Raw genomic sequence first — 10,076 nt, forward strand, 5'->3', positions numbered from 1 at the left:
TAGTATGACCCTTTGCTGGAGTGAAAAGTACCTTCTCTATTCTGGGGAAATAATTTCTCCTGAGACAAGCTTGATCATCATTGAAGTTTTCTATTATGATTGCCTTTTGTGAAATTCTCATCAGGCTTTGTAGCCTTCCAGACCTCCTTAGCACACCAATAGGTTGTTATCATTTTTCCCCTTAGGAACTACAGGTTGATATAAATCTTGCCACATTTGTTTTCTTGCAATGCAGAGAGAAATCTTTCTCAGCTTTACCCTCTTACTATCTCCTCTAGGCTGCTTTCTCACTATATGTTCTCTCATCACATGGTGGCCTAAGTCACTGAGATCTGCCAAACCTTTCCCACTTTACAAAGATCTTACCCCATCAGTGAACTCAGCAAATCCACTAAAGAGCCATCCCAGCCTTGAGATCCCTGCTGGATATATTTTCTTTAACTTCTTTCTGAACAATTTTATCTGGACCAGTGAACTGGCATTCACACTGAGCATCTCTTATTCCTAATTCCTTAAATAGCATCTATCCCTCTTTTACTATCTTGAAGCTCCTGGTATTTATGGAGACTTCAGATGGAGATAACCAAGTTTTTCCAATGGCTTTGATAAGCCTGTCTGTCAAGAACTGATTTCCTCAAACTTGCTCAGGTTATTCAGCCTTTGCTTTGAGGAGGGATGGAAAGTTCAATCACTCAGTTTTCCTGTCTGTTTTCAAGTCAGACTGATCCAATACATTCTCGTACCCCATGGCTTACAAGCTATGATGAGACAGGCTATCCCATTGTTTGTTTAAAAGTTATTGTAAATCCAACAGCACAGGCAATGAATTTCCTATGGTTAGTATAGTTTCTTACACTGGACCATTGTTAATGCCCCAAATCTGCTTGCTGATTTATAGATTTTTCCTTTTTACATTTTTTTCTATGGAGTATTAAAGCTTCAAGGTAACTTCTATTGCTTTTACCATGTTGTTCTCCTCATTGCAGGGACTCAGGCCAGCTTGAGCTTTGCCACCATGTCTTTGGCAGGCTTTGCCCTTCTCTTCTGTATCTTTCATCTTGAACAAAATAGATTTTATTCCAAAAACTGGATGCCAAGGTCGGTTCCCTTATATGTCCATTTCCTCTCTTGAGCCTGAATGCCAAGGTCCAGTAATCAAAGCATGGAAATCAAACAATCAAAAGTCCTCATCAATTCACTTATTTAATATGCCCAATTAAAATTAAACACTTCCTCCTAACACAGGGGTTTCACTTTGTACCTTTATAATATAAATTGCCATTTTCCTATGTGCCACATCTATGTGCTTTCTATCTAGAGGAAGTCCTTTGTCCTTCAGACAAATATCTCTGCCCTCTCTCCCTTGTTCCCTTCTCCTTATTTCTTGTCCTCTATCTCCTGCCTGTGTCTGTTCTTTGCTGCACTCTGTCCCTCTGGGCCAAATAAATTCCCATTGTGATGAGAACATGGTTAGGGGTCCTGAGCCAATACTGATCTCTTATTCTCACTTTCTAGATCTTTCCAAGGATTCCAAGAATAGCTATTGAGCATATATTTAATTTGTACTTTCTTTTAATTCTTCTCCCCAACCCACAGTGATCATTTAGAAGCAGCAAGCCAACACTTCCATCTCATTGTCACATGAATCTAATGTGCTTGCCAAATCAGAGGCTAACCCAGATAGTACAAGTCATCCATCCACATCTCCCTTTCTTGTTGTAATTCCTCCTTTGCACAAACACATCCTGCTTAGCAGCCTTCTCAGCTGTGAACACATTTCTAACTACACAAAATAGAGGCCAGACAATTTCTGACACTGCTTTTGGGCAATCTCAGCCCCCTTGCAATAATTTTAAAGACTGCAAAACTTTCTCTAAACCTTTAATTTTTATGGGATCTTCATATTCATGTGGTGGACCACACTCATCAAGCAGGCATTCCATGACATACTGTGTAGATGATGACAGCTGGACTGTCCTGGGATTCCTTCCACAGAAACTTCTAGTCTTGATTGCTCTGATGTGCTGGTATGTCTGACTTCCCACAGCAAAACCCATGCAACAACTGTCATAGCACAAATACATACTAAGAAAGACCACACAGTTAAGAAAAATAGTTTTGGAATTGCCTCTGTGGTTGCTTCTGGCTCAGACCTGTCAGCCTTGGTTACATGAATAAATATACTAGGACTATGTAGTCATTCCTTCCCAACTAATAATTGCTTCTGCTTTGTCTCTATTCAAATGTCAATTACACTGTGCGAAAAAAAGTTTCTGCGAGAAGAGCAGCATACATGTCGCCTCATCCCAAATAGAGAGCCTACTACAAAGTACAGATATAGCCAAAGTATAAATTGGTGAGCCAATGAGTTGTAAAGTGATTATTGAGGCATATGGGTGAGAGGTTATTTACAGGAGCACATCTGACACTAAGACAGCTGCATAACTAAAGTACATCTATCATGAGTAATAGGCAACAAACCTAGGAACTTGGAGCACACTGCAAAGTCTGTAGACTTCCTGTAGGAAGCTCAACAGGTTGGAAGGTCTCCTTTCCATTTGACTCTAGTCTAAATTTCTTCCAGGCTTGTTTCTCCTTCTTGTTTCCCCTTCTTCCAGGTAGCTGCTCTAGTTCAAGTCTTTCTTAAAGCTCAGCTTTTTCCATATGTGGGGGAGAATCACCTTTATTTGCTTCTTCTCACATGGAAAGGTCCTAATGAATCTGGTCAGTTTCCTGGACTTCTTGCATCTATTTGGCCTTGTTTATCTTCCTGCTTAAGGAACTTACTGCATGATGGAAAGTTTTAATCTCTGAGGAAAATTTGTACACAATAGAAGGTGTCAGTCAGTGGAGATGAACAATGACAAGATGAGCCAAACAAATTAAAGTAGCCAAAAATAAAATATCCTGTTGAGAGAAATAAACTGCTGTTTACCAAGCCATACAATATACATATTTAATATGTCACTAAATCAAAATATTAAGATAAAAGAAGACACAAAAAGATAGGAAAGAGGATCCAATTATATAATCTTCAAAAGCTGGTTTGATATATAATTCTCAGAATGAGAGAAGAGATGGCAATTGGGAATTAGTAAGATGTGTTCTTATAATAATGGTAGTATATGCGTTAATACCAGAGGCCATATTTACATGTCTATTAATATTTTCATTTTGTGATCAGTCCTGCATTTAAATATGTACACAATTTATCAATGCATGCATATATATGATTTATTTGTATTAAAATATAAGCATACATGATGATACAAATTGTGAATATTTCTGAAAATTCTGTTTTAGATTAACCCCATTTTTCTACTGTCTTGTTATTTGATGTTCTTTTATGTTTTTGAAAAAAAATACAAAACCACATATACCATTCTGCTTAATGGATAATTTCACTCTTTTTCTCTACAATTCTCAATCAATTCTGCATGGTGAATCCTTGCCTTTCTATTTTTGTGTACATGTAAACTTGAAACAATTCCATGTAAATTAATGGATCAAAACCATGTAATCTGGATATATAGAGCAACAAAGTGGCATAGAAGTAATTTCAGTTTCTGTATACTGAAACAAGATTTAATAAATAAAGAACAAGAAGAGAGTGCCAATAGTGAAGTACTTCATGGAATGAAAAGAATCAAAGGTTGGGAAGGATTCTTCCTTCTGGCCAATATCAAGAAATTCATACTTCTTGACTTATATATTGCAAAGACAGACCTTATTTCTCTTTCCTGTCTTGTAAGTTCAAGGGTGAAAACGCCAAGAAGCTTTGCACAAAAAAGAAAAAGCATGTAGCCAAAAAGGATGACAGTGCTGATACTGGAGCTAGTGCCCCGAGCGGCCTAATAAAGCCAAAAAAGGTGACTGGACTTTTAAAAGCCCAAGGAAGAGCCCCCATTGCAGCCAAAACCCTGGCCTGGTTAGAGAAATTGGCAGATACTATGTATTCCAGAAAAGCCTTGTACTAAAGGGAATACTTAGCTGTTAATCCAAGTTTGAAAAGAATAAGAAAAAGAAGGTTCTCATTACTGTCATAAAACTAGTTGGTGGCATCAAGAATGGTGGTGCCCAGTTGGTGAAGATTCAAAAAATGCCTAGGCATTACCCTACTGAAGACGTGCCTCGGAAGCTGCTGAGCCATGGCAAAAAACCTTGGGTCAATATGAGAGAGGGCTTCATGGCAGTATAACTCCTGAGACTGTACTGATCATCTTCACCTGGTGCCACAGGGGCAAGACAGTAGTTTTTCTGAAGCAGCTGGGCAGTGGTTTGCTACTTGAGACTGGATCTCTTGCCATCAACCAAGTTCCTCTGGGCAGAACACACCAGATATTTGCCATTGCCACCTCTACAAAAGTTGATACCAGCAAGGTTAAAATCCCCAAACACTTCAAGAAGAAGTAGCTGTTCAAGCCCAGGCACCAGGATGGTAATATCTTTAACCTGGAGGAGAAATAATGAGATTACAGAGCAGCACAAGGCTGATCAAAGAATACTGTGGGTTGGCAGATTTTAAGTTCCAGGGCTTCCCAAGATCTCAGTTCTCCTGACAAACAGGATGTATCCTCACAAACTGATTATTCTAAATCGGTAACAACCTAATTAAACAACTTCATAAGTTCAAATGATTTTCACTTGAGAAAATTAAGTGTATTTTTTGAAACATATTTTAATTGTTTTTATTTTTTCTTTTTAATTGTTGTAACAACATTTGTTTTCTTACCATATCTTATATTTGGTTTGAAAATTTTTCACTTAAGTTCCTAATCACTCATGTTCTTAAAGAGCTTGTCTACCATTTCTAGATAAACACACAAAAAGCATAGAAATGTGGCACTCTCATTCTTTTAAGCCTCTTCTTCATGATACAACTTACACAAGGGCATGTTAGAAGTTACAAGAATCCTAAATGAAAGAAATCAATAATTTTCAGGTTTTTATTAAATGTTATTTACTTTACATCCTGAGCTCAGCTTCTCCTCCTTCCTCTCCTCTCAGTTGCTCTCTTTTATGTCCCCTCCTTTCCCCCTATCTAATCCTCCTCTTCTTAGATCCCATGGATAGCAATTCCCCATGGCAAAGGAAGTTGTAGTAAGACTCAGTTCATCTTCTTCTATTCTTGGTTCTTGAAAATCACATAACATGTATGGAATCCAGTTTACCACTTTTAACCTTTCTGATCTAGGACATAAAATTTGATCTTGTGTAAAAATAGGTTCAGGCTACCTATTCAAAAGGGGGAGCTAAAGAAATAAAATTAAATATATATGATATAAAATGAAGCTAAATAAATACATGCATTTATTTATTATATTTATTTATTAAATGTATTTACAATTTATTTATTAAATATATATTTGTCTTCATTTTACTAAAGATTGATTTAATTGATATAACATGGAAAGGGTCCACAGTGAAATACCACAAGTCATTCTTTCACTTCCTATAAAACGTCACAATCCTGCTTCTCACAATGCTGGTGGGAAATCCAACTTATTGTCATATATAATATTTGAAGTTTATTTAACGTAGATTGAGGATGTGACAAAATAGTTTAATAATTGCATTTACTGCCTTCTAAATTATGCTTTATAATGGTTAAATCTGCATCTACCTTCTATATACAATTTTTCCATCTACTAGCATAGAGTGCAGCAGAGTTGTGATATGCATGTGTTAAATGATTAAATACAGATCTCAGAGCTTGCACTGCAGAGATCTAAGCTTTCACAGGAAAAGATAAAAGTAAGAAATGTAACATAGCTTTAACCAAAGTACATAGAGGTGAACTTTGAATTCCAGAGAAGATTTCCTGTGGAATTTAAGCCATGGATAAAGTATTCAATAATGAGGAAGGTTTACCAAGGAAATCAAAGTTTGAAGACTTTTTAGCAGACTGGAGACTGGATACAGGTTATGGCATTCATTACATGAAGGCAGGGCTTAAGGACCTGACTGACTTATAAACTTTAGTAATCTGCTGAAATAGTTTAAGCAGAAAAGAGACTCATTTAACTACTCAAGAGTCAAATTAAAGCTAATAGAGTCTCTGGATTTAGTTCAGAATTCATATTTAAAATAAATAGAAAATATCTTTGTTTAATTTTCTGGATGTAAGAGTACAAAGAAAAAGAACTTTATACAGTGGATAGGATACAATAGGCCTAAACTAGAAAGTATTATCATGCTTGGGATATATTATAAATGAGATTTTGGTGACTGGTATCCACATTTCCATGCACAATTGTTTACTATTTAATTAGATAAAATTATTTCCTAGGGGAAAATATAAAAAGCAGATAATTTATCAAGTTTCTCTACCAAAATGATGTATACTTTTTAATGACCTCAGGATTTCCATTGTCATTTATTGACCGACCTTATCTTGCTTAGTTGAGTTCCATTTGCTGGGACTCTGTGGAGAGAAATGCACCAAGAAATTTCTGTTGGTGTACTGTGGCTTTTTTTTTTCCTTTTCCTACTTCTGAAGACTTACCCTGATTGGCAGAGTGAGAGTCACATGAAGTTTTGCTAAGTCAGACTCACAAGTTGAGGCAAGACACATTGTGAGGAAGGACCAGTGGAGGACATGTGATGTTTGGAGGGATGTAAATAGAACTCAACAGAAAGTGGAGGAGGCTGATGTTGGCTTGCTTGCATAACTAAATTCTTTTTAAGTCTCCTGTCTTCATTAATCTTCACTTCACTGAGAGAGGCACCATCAGAACTATTCTTGGCATTCCTGGCCAGGTTACTTCTTCTGATTTAGACTGAAGCTGAGGCCTATCTCTGCTAGGGAGTCCTACTACTGTTGATTTGTGTTTGCTATCCTGACTCTACTGGACTGCACTGCTGGACTGCTCACAATAAGCTAGAAAATAGAAAAAATGAAGGCAATCTACCTCATGATACTTTTATGTTGATCTTTCTATATATAAAAATTGATTAATTGCTATGCATTTTCATAACGATTAAATAGCACCACTAGATGACTCTACCTGTATCAAATCCTTCTTCTGATTGTCACTTGATTAGTCCCTCTTAAATTGTATTTCTATTAATTATTTAGTTATATAAGTTCAGAGAATTTCATGCATCTTTTTGTCAAATTTCAAAGTCATCAGTCTATCTAATTGATGTGCATTTGAACCACTGGGGACCTTTTTATTATCATTTTTTTTAAACATACTAAAACAACATGATTTTTTTTTAATTCTGTGTGATATTTTAGAACTTGTATCCAATGTATATGTTCTGACTAGAATACCTGCCCTAGTCATTGCTTCAGATGATTTGAGGATTGTTTTTTAACAGGAAATATGTTCTGTTTGCTTAGTTGTTTTCTAACTGAGTTTACTAATCTTTAAATCATATGTTTCATTCCTGTTACCTTGGCAATGAGGAACTTGTGTTCCTGGTAACATTTAAAACTACATCTGAATAAAAGGCAATATGGAATTTAGTATAAAAATGCTCTAAGTGCTACATAGAGTTTGGGGACTATATGAGAAAATTTTGTTCTAAATATCCTTGTCATCATTCTAAGGAGCTAAACTAATAACAGAAAAAAAGTGTTACAAGATAGCCCAGAATCCCAAGATTCTTTGTTACTTTTCTTGCTGATGGGATGAGTTACCTTGACAAAACTAACTTGGGTCTGTGTGTTTTGGCTCACAGAATGATGTCTCAGACCATCACGTTTGGTAGGAAGTTTATGAGACCTGTGTACATTCCATGTATAGCCAGAAAGCATAGAGCAACGAAGTTCCAAACACAGTGAAGAAAATTCTTCATAGTTAACCACAGAGGTTAACCTAATGAAGAAAAATACTTGCTACTTCATCCATTACTAAAACAAAATTAATTTTTTATTTGCCTTTAGGATTTTAAAAACATTTGACAAGTTACCTGGGAACATCTGGGGATTTGTGTCAGTTGCTAATACAAAAAAACCTTGTCTGAGTACAGCCACCATGCAACTAGTAAGAAGGCCTTAGACAATAATTTCTCACACAAATCTATACAAAAGGTAGGACAAATGAAAGCTGGAACCAAGTAGGATAATTTACAGAGGAATGAACCTCAGCTCGAAAGTAGTGGCTACAGAAATGTCTAAGGTGTCACTGTGTACATGGCTATAAAAGATGATCCCTATACTTCACAGATTATAGTGACATCAGGAACACTATGTTTTGGATCAGGATGTAACTTCAATATTGCAAGAAATATTGTTCTTCCAAAGTATTACACTTCAGGTAGACTATATAAAATGCTGAGAAACAGAAGTATTGGCAAAATGTTTCAACAAAAGATGCATTAACTGAGACATATGTGTCACTTAAGAGTAAGGCCAAGATAAAAGGAAGGTAAACATTAGAAATTCCTGGAGACCACCATGAGGGAGTCGATGATTTCTTGTTTTACTTGAAGACCTAATAAATTTTTGAAGGCTCTGAGCAGTTTAAGTGATTATTTGTACAAAGAAAAGAACACTATGAGGTATTTTTCTATTGTTTAATGTTTTGTTTATGTTTTATTGAACAACACTTTGGAAGACAGTTTCCTCAGGCATTTCATTAATGAGTACCAATTTTATTAATTAAATCCCTTCAAATAATTTGAAGAACAATTATAAATTAAAATATCTAATAAAATAGTGAACGCATTTTCATGTTGCCTAAAACAATAGTTGGGAGGCTTATGTCTGAAAAATAAAGGGCTTTAGGCAGCATGTTAAAGATGGCAACAAAGAAAAGGTGTGAAAAACACATCTGTGATGTCATGCAGCTGCACACTGCTACAATACATCATTCTCTTCTAGGTTTCTAGAAGTGTAAGGCTAAAGAGAATTCATGCAAGTAGTGTATTGTTTTCCTAGAGAAAATTTCCATATATTAAATTCTCTTTCCTGAGGAGTGGGACTTCAATATGCCACGTACCAGCCTAGGTTTGAGATAAAGTCTTATGTACAAGGTGTTATGGAATTGTAGAAGAAATGACTGGACATCAATCATGGGGTACAAGCTGACAGCTTTGTAGTGTGCTCCAGATACCTCTCTAGATAGCTCTCGACGTAACTCTTGGGTTTTCCACCCAAACTCAGAAAACATGCTAGACAAACTCTAAAAGAAGTATAACAGCGTTCTGGATAGTTCTTGGGTTTTCTAATGAAGTTAGAAAACATTGTAAACAAAATTCTAAAGGAGTTGTGTGTGTTCTCTAGGTAGCTCTCTCTGCATAGGTTTCTCTAGGTCTGCATCTCTCCCATGCAGACCAAAGCCCAGTTTTATTTACATATCAATTCAATCAATTAACCCAGGTTCTGTTTTGATTATACCATGAATCAGCGTTTTATGACCTTAGCCAATTGAGTCTTAGAAAAGGACAGCAAGTGCATATGTTTATTATTATTATGTGTGGGGCAGTGAGCTGTGCACAGAAAGCCTAGTCCCAGAGCAAGCACAGGCCTTGAACCCTGGTGACCCAGGAGGTGATGACTTTCTCTACAAGGGACAGCAAGTGTTTGGTCATGCCCCCTGGGCCCTTGGCTCCTGTCACAGCTATAACTTCCCATAGCCAGCCCCTCCCCTGCTCCCCCCCCCCCCCCCCGCACAGAGGTGTGTGGCCATCAGTCACATAGGTAATACCTCAGGCTCCTGGTATTCTGTCTGGTCTCCACACCCACAGTTACCTGGCAACAGCCAGGTAGACCTAGCCCATTCCTCTCTCTCTTGCTCCCTCTCTTACTCTCTTGTCTCTCTTACTCTTGCTTCCTGCTTGGCCCCTCTCTCCCCATTCCCTTCCCCCCTCTCTCCATGTGGTCATGGTTGGTCTCTCCTTCTTACTCTTCTCCCTTTCTGTGCCTTTCTGCGGTAAGTGCCTTAAAACTATGGACTACCTCTTCTCATTGGGATCCGTCATGCTGGAGCAATGGAGCGGGTCTTCCCCTAAGGAGCTGCACATCCAACCTCTTTCTGGAAGCCTCTCAGTGTGCCGAGATGGCCTCCACCAACCCAAGCTGCCCACCTGAGCAAGTCTTGGACTTTCTTCCCTGTGGGACCAAGCCG

General features: G+C 37.4%; 1 non-coding gene and 1 pseudogene across 1 annotated transcript; one reads left to right on the forward strand and one right to left on the reverse strand.

Annotated features, from left to right (window-relative positions):
- The first annotated feature begins 3,636 nt into the window (after positions 1-3,636).
- On the forward strand, positions 3,637-4,525 carry Gm38541 (annotated as a pseudogene).
- A 4,564-nt stretch (positions 4,526-9,089) lies between these two features.
- Positions 9,090-9,151, reverse strand: Gm23665. The gene has a single exon (XR_003951665.1). It is a non-coding gene; the product is annotated as a U7 small nuclear RNA (small nuclear RNA).
- Positions 9,152-10,076: the final 925 nt, after the last annotated feature.

This window comes from Mus musculus, chromosome 15 (assembly GCF_000001635.26).
Source record: "Mus musculus strain C57BL/6J chromosome 15, GRCm38.p6 C57BL/6J".
NCBI classification, from domain to species: Eukaryota; Metazoa; Chordata; class Mammalia; order Rodentia; family Muridae; genus Mus; species Mus musculus.